General features: G+C 38.0%; 1 long non-coding RNA gene across 1 annotated transcript in view; it reads left to right on the top strand.

The window, feature by feature from the left end:
• Positions 1-228: 228 nt before the first annotated feature.
• The window catches only part of LOC143304330 (uncharacterized), a 47,314-nt gene continuing 33,918 nt past the window's right edge, over positions 229-13,624 (top strand). The window contains exon 1 of the long non-coding RNA XR_013061047.1: positions 229-319. This is a non-coding gene — a long non-coding RNA (uncharacterized LOC143304330). The remainder of the gene's footprint in view (positions 320-13,624) is intronic.

Raw genomic sequence — 13,624 nt, 5'->3', positions numbered from 1 at the left:
ATTTAACAGCGTATGACATTAGAAACAAAAATTTTGTCCTATAAAAATGAAATGTAGGGCCTGATAGTTTTTGCGATCATCGTACGCCACTTTTGTACCTTAGAAGTCGACGAGCTATGACTTCTATTACGAAAGTATGCATTCTGGACGAGCAAGAAATACGAAGTTGCTTTAGGACGCGGCCATAGATCACGGTTTGTTTGTTGTGGCGTAGTGTGGTGTCGATCGGTTTTGTCGCTGTACATGCAGCTAGGCCGTAGCTTGTACAACGAAGAACCAGTACAAAAGACAGGGTTAAATCGCAAAGATCGATAAAATTGTGAGTATACTATTGTTACTGGTATTAGATCGACGAGAGAGAGATATAGTTGAAGCGCGTTCGTCTTGATTAAATTAATAATCTTCCGTCGCGATGCGCGTACAGGTATGTGTCTGTAGGCATTGGCGTTTTACACCGTATTCGTTAAGTGGTCGCAACGATATAATATTATTTTATCTCTTTATTTGGTATTAAACTGCATCCTTGTTCAGAAGAAAAATTTGCCCCATTCTGGAGAGTTTAATTAACTCGCTTTTATTTCATGTAATAAAATACGCAGACAAGTACATATACGTCTCTTGATGAGATTATCATATTAGAGTTATTTTTCAGCCTCCTAGTGTAAAAATTTTACATCAGGTTGCTTATTTAGTTCGTATTTACTACGTACCGCTAAATATCTCTGCCAACGTAGAAATGTCGTTTAACCGTTCGTACCGTCTACGTTATTTACTATTATTTGTATGTAAGCACGTATATACATATATCAGTGTAACGACATTTACGTATTTTGATTTTACTAAATTTTTCTAAATTCTATATTTTACGTAATTGCTTAGCTTTATATGCATTTTCATACAGTGCTCCGCCCCAAGGAACAAAAACGCCAGGTTTTCCATAGGTAGCTTTATAACGCTCTCGTGTGTAACGCACTAGAAGATGCTAGCTGCGAGTTTACTCATCGCCTGTAACAATGCCCTTTTTATTTCCTTTATTCATCGCGTTCTCGATAAATTTATCGCGAACAAGTTACTCCGGGTTAACTCGGACGAGAACAAAGTGCAGTATAATTACCTAACACATGACAAACGCGTTCAGTGGATAGAAACTCGTTACGTACACGAAACATCGTGAAATCTTATCGGTACCGTAACGAGACACGATCGTCTTGATTATATTGGCAAAGTTTGAAACGAATCTGAAAATATATATTATACAAGTTATAAAATATTCATCGGAAGCATACACTTGGCAAGATCGCCAAATCATTTCAACGGACGATTATTTATTACTTATTGTCACTGACCATCGATCGTTCGCAGACACGTGTCACAGACAGTGCGCATTTGTCTTTCGTGGAAAATCTGTAGACAACGCGAGACAAAATCCGATTCCACACTCCGCGGATGAAAACCTAATTCTGTGCTGACGGAAAATTGTCCGTAGACGTATATCCGCAGTTAATGGAAAGACATCCAAGGATGGAAAATAAGAGACAACGTCTGGGGAAGAACGTAGCGATCGGACAACACACGCAGTTCGATTTAATCTTTAATCGTTTTTATGCTGACAGATTGCTTTTGCTGTGATTTTCTCTTCTTTTGCCGACCTTTCTTTCCTTTCGGCAACGATTCTCACGTTTCTTTTCATTTTTGGGTCAATTTTTTCTAATAAAATTTCAAAATCACTTTTCACCATCCTTACAAAATTCCTAAATCCTCTTCCAGATTTATCTTAAGACTGTCTTCTAGATTTATTTCTCGTGGCATCACGGCGCACTTCCACGAGTATATACTAGACTAAACGACATTGTTTTCAGATAACCTGCGTACGTTGTCTATCGACTGTCGGCGTACAACAATATACGTAGACTGTCTGCTGACAATGTCCGTCGGCGTGGACGAGGCTCGAGGCTTTAGGTTACGGTTATACTCGATGCGTATTATCTTGGAAATTACAGCCGCACCATTGTAACGCGTATAGGTAAAAGTTGTTCGGAGTGTTAGCGACGATATGTTCAAAGTTATTGAAATCGTCGAAGTGTTCTCCACTATCTGTATAATTATTGCCGAACAAATAATTACTGCTGACGAATAGCGTACTAAAATATAAGAATAACGAGTTCGTGCAACCGATATCATATATCATATCGTATTATATCATACCTTAGTACGCAGCCATAGAATGACTGTTAAGTATTTAATCTTGTTACGGGTTTTCGTTGCAAATAAATAACGTAAAAATAACTTGTACGGTCTCATACATTTTATGCCGCGATGCGCACACGCATCTTCATCTCCTAAAAACTCAGGGTAAAAAGAAAAATAGAAGAAGAAGGAAAGAACGAATTAAATAATCAAACGGAAGACGATAAAGATTTCTCGGAACGTTGTCCTATTATTGCCACGCCGTTTTTAATACAAATATTGTTATTAAACGCTGTAAAACGAATGATATTGTCATTAGCATAGCAGAAAGAAAGTGAAACTATTCGATCTTTTACCTACTTTATACGCTTCTTTCTTTATTCGCTTTCGATAAACACCTCTTCGATAAATATTCGCGTTATTCCGCTTATACGCCATTCTAGAAAGGATAAGGATCAGCTGATTTCTCCGCTAATGTTCGATCTAAATGCATATTTGTCCCACGAGACTCGAAACAAAATTCCATTGTATTCGTAATTACCGCTACTACAGAATACTACAGAATATATCCTTTTTCTGTATTTCTACGATAACTACGGTTTGGCGAACCACGCTGTACGACGACGAACGAACAAAGCGAAACGATTTTCGTCGTTTCTTCCTCTTCCCTTAATTTGCCTTTTTGCGAAAAGGGAGTAAAAAGGCAGAAAAGGGATAGAAATTGAACGATAGAAGGAAAGCAACGATTTAGCTGGTAGATTCGAAGTTTTAAACGTTTTAAATTTATACGTGGTATTTTTATTCGACTAGAACTATTCCAGTAGAACTATTTCAGGATCATTTTCCTTGTCGCTTAAACACTTTACATTTTTTAAATAATTATCTAAAAATCTAATTGCTCTAGAAGCGATTTTTATTACGATATCGTACGAATCATACGTACTTGCACAACAGCGATCCCCTAATTGTTCCGAGCAATGTGTACGCTATACTTTTTGTTGGGTAAAATTGCTCAGGACGTTCTTCTTTGTCTTTATAGCAGCTGCACTCTGGAAAAGTTCGTCGCACATTGACTCGTTAGTTCCCTCTTCCTTCTTTCCTCTCTTTTTTCTTCTTTCTTATCGTCGTTTAATCGAAAGAAAGATTATAAATAATTTCTGTAAAAGTCGTTTTCAACGCTAGATTTGTCCCGATCCAGTTAACTACCGGTTACTCGAATACTTTCAAAAATTTCTATTCCTATGGGACGCGATCGCTTCGCAAAAACGCAGAATGCGAGATTTCCCAAGTTTCCATCAATTATTACACGAGTTTTAATTACACTAAGCGAATCGTGACACTGAGGTTCCAAGTATCTTTCGCTCGATATTCGCCAGGACGACTTTTACAGCGACGGGTAAAGGCGATATTCTGCGAGTATTAGACGTTTCAAATATTTACTTTTCTGGCCGCCAGTGGAGCGTGTCACGATTACGGTATTAATCTTCCGTTTATCGCGTGGCACGTCAAAGCGTTCAACGAATTCTCGGTAATTTTTTTGTTTCGCCTGGCTGCGCCTCAATCGCTTGGAAATTAGCGAGTTGAATTACGCGTTCACGAGGCGAACCTCTCGACGTTACGTAAAACTCGCGTTAGTCCGATGGAGCTTACTCGTCCCAAAGAAACTCGCTGCGGAGAACTTTCGAGTTCGTTAGCAACCGACTAGCCGGCATCCCGGTTACATTCTAGCAGTTTGCATAGTTTATGTCTTAACATCCCGTTAACGACCATATTATTGATACATTTTTTCTCATTTCTCGATGAAATAGTTCAAAACGCGAGAAAGTTTCGACCTCACTGTTGATGCTCGTACTTCTGAGAATCCATGTTTCACGTTGAAGTAAAAATTTACACAATTCTACGCCAACTATAGATACCCGTTCGGTTTTCTCGGAGAATGAATCTCGCGAAGAAAGACAGATACATGTACCACCAGTTGATTATACAGAATGACACATTGAAACATTCTATTAAGATCTATTTGCAAGTGTTCTTCCTTTTATAAGGAATAACAAACTTGCTACTTGATCGAATAATATATTCAAAAGATAATAATTATTCAGTCTGCCCTAGTAGATTATACAGAAATAGTTAATCGATCCGAAATACACGGTAGATCCAATAATATTTAAGTAGTAACGATAAGTAAACTGTACGACAAATACAAAGTGAAGGAACATTTTTTCTTATATAATCGACGAGATCTTTATTAGGATATTGAACGTATAAATTGTTTATACGTAGAGATCTAATCTAAGATCTTTACTTCGTTTTTCTTCGAATGTTTCATATTTACATACGAACGGAGATAGAAATAGAAAGTGTTCTGGTGATCGGCGTCACGCTTGATCCGTTAATTGTCTTTCAAACCGGGTGAAAAATTTAAGTTAATCTTCGGCTCGACGGGACCTTTCTGCCGTTTTTACCGTAACCGAATCGATTTTGCAAAACGGAAATTGTTTCAAAGCGATCTTGAATCAACGAGCTCCGAGAGTGGAGACGCGTTGGATAACAAGCAGTGTTTTCTTCGATGCTTCGGGTACGTGTATGTATTATGGCGGAGTAAGTACCGGTATTGCCAGACCAAGGAGACTTTGTTCCTACTGCGAGGTATAACGGGCAACCGGTTGGTCATAGGTTCTGCCAGGGTTTACGTTTCCGCCAGAGAGGTATCGTCGTGCTTTGAATTTTAATTGCCAAGCGTAGGGCTGTCTGTGGATCCGCACGTTCGGCGAACAGAGAGCGTTAACTACGATCTTGCTTAATTCAGGAACGTTCAGCGATTCTATTCCGTAGAAGTTGGTTCCTTGGTCGTCGTTTGCTTATCGTTTGCTAATCGTTCGCCGTTCCAAGTTGTTTCGTCCCGAGACTTTCCAACGGATTCCGTTCGCTCCAACGATGCTTTCTTCCGATCATGACTATCAAGCGGATAGAAGCAATTTTTTGTTATTCTCTCTCTCTTCGGAACCCTCTCAAGTACTGATTTTTCTAATTTATGTTTTTAATATTTACTTATATTTATCTGTATTTATTCGTAGGGTATCCATTATCTATTCAGCATATTTAGCTATGATACTTTTTAAGTTATTTCAGTTGGTTTTGCGTGATTTTTGGCAGCGATTAATACAAAGATAAATAACCTATGGACGAGTATTCGACGATTGTTGGATTCATGGTAGTTATCTGTAACTCGTTTTAAAGTTTTATCCTATTTACATTTATTGTTATATGCGACGTAAATGATGAAACTGAAACGATCTACACGAAACGCTTGACCGTTATCGCAATACATCGGAGGATTTAGAGATTAAACAAGAATTTAGTTGATTTACCGCTATTTATCGTTCTTATATCGTTTCCATTATTTTATTTTTCTAATAAAGTCTAAAGAGCGAGTGTTTTTTTATGTTTTTAATTGTTTCTCGTGTAACCTGCTTTAACCTGGATTAACCTTGAAGAAATTTTACCATTAAAACGACGTTTAAACTGGTGGAAAATTTATAGTTGTGGTCAATGGAAATATATCGAGCGAAACGATTAAAAATCAGTCTAATGGGAGAATCGATATTTATAACCGTAATCTAACGGTAAAAAAGTGATGTATCACTTTGTAAGTGTCATAGTTATTTTTCTCTGATATTTTGGTTACGAATCGAGCGGAAAGAAAATAAGTTGAAAAGCTTTGGTAAAATAATCGAGGCTATATTTAAAAGTTGTGCGTGCGTTTGCGATCGAAAGGAATTTGATATTTAAGATACTTTGCTTGAAATTCAACCAACTCGATAGCGACAATTTCGCGAAAACGAACGTTTCAGTAGGGAATAAATTTTCAATTATTGAAAATTAAAGTTTCAATTTAAATTCCCAAATACAATTGGCTTGTTTTTCTATTTTTATTCGGTCGAATCACTACCGTATATGCGGTCAAATTGTCAGAAGGAGTCACATTTCCTTTTACAATTGTGCGTAACGTTTGTGCAACGGTGGTAGTGTGCGGATTTTTTTTCGATGTTTGGTTAATTCGATTGTAATCGATTGAGAACTAGATTTGTACCGTAGATTCTATCGTCGGTTTACGACGCATCAGATTGCCCCAAATCAATCCCTATTTGCAAACATCGTCTTCGTTCTAGCTCACCCTGAAGGCCATTCGATTCATTGGTTTTCGGGCCACGGATTAATCATGGCTCTCTGTAAGCAGTGATGCATCTGTTAATCCGAGACCCTCTCACTCAATTCAATCATTTCTCTAGCTCGATCCTATCGTGCCGTTATATAATGACACTCCTCCGCCTCTGCTGGATTAAACGCACAAACTGTTAAACCGGATAACCGTATAAAATAGTTTCCGGTCAACTTGAACGCATATTTCCCGATTTCGATTATAGCGTCCGTATTTGATGGAAACGGCGCACTAACGAAATAACCGACTTTCATTTTAATTGCGTTTTCGATTTTCATTTAACAATCGTTGTATTTCTGAGTTATCCTGCCTCTGTGTACATATTTATACACCTATCGTATTCTTTTCTCTGATTTTCCGTATATCAAACGCTTGAAAATAACGGGTGTATAAATAGGAGAATATCAGATTCAATTTCATCGAATTTTTAGTCATGTACCGATCGAGATAAAAATTTCGCAAGCCTGTAATCGTTAACCACCTATTTTCTAAGAGAAGCACAGCTGCAGACTCTGTTGTCGAAAGAAGACCTTGCTGTACGAAGGCGAATTAGAGAGTTTCCGGAATGACGATAACAATAACAAACAGAGCAACTCTTAGCGTACGAGAGTACACGTCACACGATGTTTGATCGCGTACGATGAAGTAAACACGCCAATTATCGTATTTCGTACATTTTGTTTTCCCACGTAATAAACATTTTCAGTACAAAATGGCATGGAAACGATTTATCGAGTGAAATGTTTTTTCGATTTGACAAAAGAGTAATCGAATTGTAGAGTTTTCATTGTCGACGGATGATATTTCCGCTGTCATTATATAGTAGTATAAAGAATTGGGAAAAATATGATTTTCGTTGATTTTCGTTGATTTCCGACGTTGGTTTTTCTGTCACTTGGTGGCTGAAACGAAGTGAATTTAATACGAAATAGTCGAAGAAGAAAATAAGCGATGGATAGATTCAAAGATATAGATATAAATCTTTACTTGATATTAGTTAATATTAGTTACTTGTAATGTTCAAAACACATATTTAATAATAATGTCAAATGCAAAGACAGTTTCGGTATGCGACTGATCGACGACCTATGGAATTTTGAAATTGTTCTTCTACAAAAGACGGGAAAGGAGACTTATCGTGTGTTTCTTACCTAGATAGTCGTTAAATCTGTAGGTATACGTACTAGGTTTTGATTTGGTATTCGTTAGTTTAAATTTCTACAATTCAAAAGGAAAGCAAAAATAAATTGTTGGAAGAAACAGTTCGATAAATACATTTATACGCTATGCAAACGTTATTGGAGCGGAATCTCTGACGACATTTACCATGTTAATAAATGTTTCGAAATTGAAAATGTCGGATTACGATTGAACGTGTGCCGATATTTTCCAATTTTCACACGGACGCGACTTTAAACGGACATAGTTTTTAAATTTCAGATAAAAATAGAGAACGAAATCGTGCTTGCTTGCGAACGTACACCTACAAGGAAACAAGATGCGTTAAAGTTTATTTGGACACAGCAGCTTCTTCTGCTTTTTGATTTACAGAATTCACATTTATTTGAGACAATTACGACGTTCGAATTTTCTAAATCCGACGTAGTATGAAATAACTTATTCGAATGCAAAAACGAATAACACCGAAATCGATTTCCAAATCGTTCTTCGATATATTTCGAATAATTTGAAGACTATTTGGAGAAGGACGATTACACAGCCTGCTACGAGGTTCCATCGTACACCGTGTTTCGTCGATAAATGACTGCTTATGAGCGAACCATTCGGGAACCTAGTGTTAGAGAAAAAGAGTAGTTTGGTCTGTATGCATCGAAGCTCTTTCGTTAGATGAAATAAAAATCTTTTCCATTTCAAACGCATGAATTGCGCTCGAACCACTGTGTGAATGCATTTTCACGTGATTGGGGAGAAAAATGTAAGTAGAATCCAATCTGAAACGTATTCTGCTGCATCGAAGAGTGAAAAGTTAAAAAATCACGCACCATTGACACCGAGAACATTTAAAAGCAATTATTTCCCGAATAGAGAAATTACGATAAAATAATTTGTAAAAAATGACACCCTGTCACACGAATATGTATATCGTCGTTCTCCAAATAGCGAGTCACCAAAGAGTCGAAATATTATAATTTCAGTTGAAATACTTTCGATACCGTTGATTCTGTCGGCAAATGTTCTAGTCGAATAAAAGTTGAATGGCTCGAGGGCGGGGAGGAGGGGCTGGAGTCATATTTCGATGTTGTTAGTTTTTCTGTAAGGGAGCACGTAAAAATCGCTCTTTGTCTTTTTTTAATGGAATAATATATTTTTTAATACGTCGGTCGATGCAACTTGACATCCTTTATAAAACGAAGAAGAGAATTTTAGGTCCGCGCTATTATTTGTTTCGTTCCGAAGATGATGTACAGCGATCGTTTATGAAAATCCATAAATATTAATATCGTGGATATGGGAATGTACGATTTAAAGTTTAAATACGGTTAACGCGATGTTAACTAGTTAAAATGTTATCATATTTCCAATACTTTAGTTTTTAATTTGCGTTATCGATTAGAGGCGACTGTGATCGATGTTTAATTGAAATCGCTAACATTTTCACCACGTATTGCACCTATATGTATATATGGACGAAATGATACCAGAGAGGCGTTGTTATCTGTAGATCGTGATGCTGCCAGATTTCCGGCATAGTTGCAACCGTTATCCGTCATCTTAATGCATAACCGGAAGACCGAGGGATGCACCGGCGCGGCTTATAAACGGCGCGATTATTCCTAGCTTCCAACCTAGCTTCTCCGCCCCTTTACGATGTCTCATCCCTTAGCCACGATAACCTATTCCTCTCGTCCAGAAGAATGTAACGCCGTTTGCAGGTTAGACTGCCGACCTTTCTAAATACATTCGTTTGAATTTCATGGAACACGACCCGATCGGACGAATACCCTTCGATATCTTTCCCTCTTACTATAATCTACCAAATGAAACCGACGTGCAAATGTAAAATATGACGTACGTCAAGTGGAATTAATCGTTCGATGAACAAAAATCAACGATACTTTCTAGTCTAGTTTCGGAAAAGCTAACGTATATGAAACGAGTTTATTGGCGCGCTCGAATATTACGATAGAAGCTGAACTCGCTAGATGGAATAGTTTATTACGAGTTATTCGATTCAAATGCAACTATCGTTTGCGATCTGTATTGACAATTAAGCAAGTATCAGCAGCCACTGTGCAAGCACATCGAGACAGTTTCTCAAATATTCACGATAATGCAAAGATCGTACGTGATAAAACGCGATAGATAATGATGCGGAAGAGAAGGAAAATGTCGGAACTGTAGTGGAAACTTATTCGTCGCGTTCTGTGTCAGATTTTCACTTTCTTTCGATTACCGAGATACGCTATTTACACGGAAAACGCCTAAACTATTTCGAAATTGTACAAAATGCGATAAAATAGCTTTCCTATTTTTAATAATATATCGAAAAATTTATTCGAAGAGACGCGCAACGACTTCTATATACTATAGTGCTGTACGAAGGAAGATACTACATCGTTTGGAAGAATAGAAGCTGTTTTCAAAAAGCGAATTTGTGCGAGACTCGTTTCGTACCATGAATTTAACGTGTCTGCTTTAAACGTGAAAACGCGATGATGGAGCTTTCGTACAATATGCGAAACTAGTTGAAACAGCTGGAGATCGTATTAGTCGGCTTTATAGCATCTGGTGTAAAAGGCAAGTTAGTTAGTAGTGGTTGGGCTCTTACTTTGCGCGACCAAGCAAAAAAAGAAGAAACGCGATAAAAAAAAGAGGTATTCAACGGGTCAAACATTTCTTGGAACGGAGTTTTCCTTAAATTAACTGAACCTCTTTTACAGCATGCCCGGCGTGTCTGACGCTTTATAGCGTTACCAAAGGAAGCCAAGCATTCGTAATTTTCCATCCGGACTCTCCTTTCGCCGAACGAGATTCATCGCGAGGAAACTTTTTCTTGTCCCCTTTAAAATAAAGCCAATTAACGTTTTACATTGAAAGTCGATGTGATTTTTAAAAAGAAACGTTCCGACTCTTTATGAAACGTAATTGTTTCTGGAAGCGACTCCATCGGTGTCGACCGGGGAAAGGAATCGGCCAAGAGCCAAGACAAGAAATCGAGAAGACTTGGAGGTAACGGATCCTCGCCATTTCCTTCATATTTCATCTCGCTCGAATCGAAGTCCGTTACTTAAAACTGGCTACTGATATTTTCAAACGTAGTCGGCACTCGTCTGGCCAGCGGATGGTCGAGATAGGTACGAGATAGGATATTACTAAAAGTACTCGGAAGCAAAAAGCAATCTAGAGCATAGACATCCAGAAAGGTTGTTTAACCCGTTGACCTCGTTAAACGGCCACGAAAAAGTTAAGTGAATTTCTCCCTGTTTCTTCGTCGCTTTTTCCACCTTCTCCCCTCCCTTCTTTCCATTTCTTTCTCCTCTCTTGTCCTTCTATCTCCGACTATCTTTCAAGCTTCAAGGGTCTGCCTCTCGCCCACCAAAGCGAAGCAGTTAGTTAATTAATTAACAAAATTACGCGGACGAATAAAAACGAATACTCGTCGTTGTCGTCGTCGCCGTCGCCGTCGGTTGGAAAATTGCAGGTAGGCAGGCAGACGTCGATCTCGTTCGGTCTATATCGTATGGAATTTCGAGGGCCGATCGAATCGACTCGAACGAGCCGAAGTGGCTCGAACGAAAATGTTCGTCGGCAGTAACGGCTGCTAATTATAAGATGGGATACGAAAGGGCAAGAATACCGTCTCGATGGAAGCCGATAAGATTCGAGTGTTTGCCGTTTCGGGAACACAACTAGTCGATCTTAGTTAACCCGAGCCTGGCTGAGACTGCCAATCCGGATTAACGGCCATCTATAAATTACGGATCTTCGAATATCTTTGGCAATGATAGGTTGGCGCCGCCATTAACGCGAACGGGCCGACAGTTCAACTCGACGGAGTTGCGGTTCCCGCTTGATTTCCATGGCCGCTTGAAACTTGGATTGCTCTTTGCTAGATTACGGAAGTTTAGCTGCATTGTTGCACCGTTCCTTCTTATTTTAGCTCGCGCTACAAATTTTCCGTCGAACAATACGGTATGTATAAGTTAGACACTGGCAGAAATTTAATTTTCCTAAGTAGTCGATCGAAATTCATGAAACGGCTAAAGTTTCTTTTATTATCTAAAAGAACCATGGGTTGATAACCATTACCAAAATGAAAAAACAAATGTAAAAAATTTAGATCTTTATTCTTAAATGGATGGTTATCAAGCTAGTTGGGTCCGTTTTGACCGTAGTGACAGTTTTTAGCCTCGTTGACAATTTTTCAAGTGGCAGTTGGTCGATAAAAGGCATTATCAGCGCCGAAACTACGCTGCCATTTAAGGTAATTTAAAGCGATTTAGATATCCGTTTTCTCGAAGGACATACGCGGAGACAAAACGGCCAGCCAAAAATTTCGCGGCAATTTTTGTCGTACTTATTCGTGAGTCGTTCGCCCAAGCTTGCTATAAGATGCGCGTGCATGCAACGAGAAACAAAGCAGCATTCCGAACAAATTTTAGTAAATTTTAGTATCGATTTGCTATCAAATTCAAAAGATCGAAAAGTTGTAACGTTATGTTATAGAAAATTACGTAAATTTCCCTTCTGTTGATAATCGATATTGTTGTGAATGTGCTAGCGCTTAAAAAAACAAATTTCATCATCGACACTTTAATAACTAACATTACGATACACGCTAGAGAATAAATTTGATAAATTTCTCAAAACAATCTTCAAAACGATTGTCTCGTTTAGTACAAATTCGTTATAAAGTAATATGAGAATGCGTAGAATCAATCGTATTTAGAGACTCACTTTGTATTCTGCTAAATCTTGAACCACGCAAGATAAAATTGCTTCCCTTCCAACCGGTGCAGTTACATTGGTAATTGGTTCCTTGAAATTCGGATGTAAAAAATAAGAAAATTCAAAGGATTAACGTTTCGCTAAAGCAACGATTGGAATAAAATATAGATCAAAATCAACAGAAATTACTGATATATCGATACATTCTCATTCTAATAAGCTACGTGTTTGTCGCATTTTGCGGCAAATTAATTATATTTTCGACTAAAAACTAAATAGATATTTAGCTGGAAAATTTGTATACAAATTGGGTTATTTAAAAATAAGGCATTTAAAAATAAGGTAATTTAAAAATAAAAAAAAATAAGGCATCTTTTATCCAAGGAAATGTAGTATGAAAACAACTGCAAAATTTTACTTACGTGTACCTGAGTTTCAAGAACAAAGCTCTTTTTCGTAAAATTTCATCTTCTGAAAATAGTAAAACCCGCTCATCTTATGAAATATTTCAGCGTTTGCGTAATTTGCATATTAGTCGAACATGACATTTTATAAAATAACTAGCGCGATAGAGAAACAGCTGTTTAATGAATTTGGCTAGTTATCAAGGTACATTAAGGGATGAATGAAAATTCCGTAAAGTAAAAGCCGCTTGCAATCGTTACTCGATATTTAAGGGGTTTCGTGTAAAATCGTGTTATACTTTCCATTTTAAATATTTATCGAGTAAATATAAGATCATCCTACGTACAGAATTTCTTCCACAAAGAAAATAAAAACGACGAAGATAAAATTGGATCGCGAGGCTTCCAGTTTTGGTGCAGAAATTCTGTTCAATTTACGCAGAATCTTCATCTGGTTACGACTCCTTATTTGACACCCACAAGGTTTTCTTTAGCAAAATAAGAAAACGAATCTTCGACGTTCCACTCAACGTCTGCACTTTGATATCTGTTACGACCGTTCGCGGAGAGACGCGGTCGCGAGGAAAACGCGTCAGCGAGAGGCGTAAATTCTCGCTACGATTCGGTGAATCGACGCCGCGAAGTAGTCGTTCCCCTGTTTCGGTTAAGATAACAGAGGTGGTTGATTGAATATGACACAGTAGTAAGTTATATTTCACCGTTTATTCCACAACTTATAACGAGGATAGTTACACTGGTGCGTATATACGAGATGAGTGAGTGACTGATCTGCGGGTGTGTAAACCCACTCGAAGGATGTTGACCGTTCGAAGGATGTAGAATCAGTACTGTACTGGGAGACGATGATGTGTCGGAGGAAAGCTAAGGATGGGTATGTCTA

This window comes from Bombus vancouverensis, unplaced genomic scaffold (assembly GCF_051014615.1).
Source record: "Bombus vancouverensis nearcticus unplaced genomic scaffold, iyBomVanc1_principal scaffold0030, whole genome shotgun sequence".
Lineage (NCBI taxonomy): Eukaryota > Metazoa > Arthropoda > Insecta > Hymenoptera > Apidae > Bombus > Bombus vancouverensis.
The sequence above is the reverse complement of the archived record's forward strand: the minus strand, read 5'-3'. Positions and strand labels throughout refer to the sequence as shown.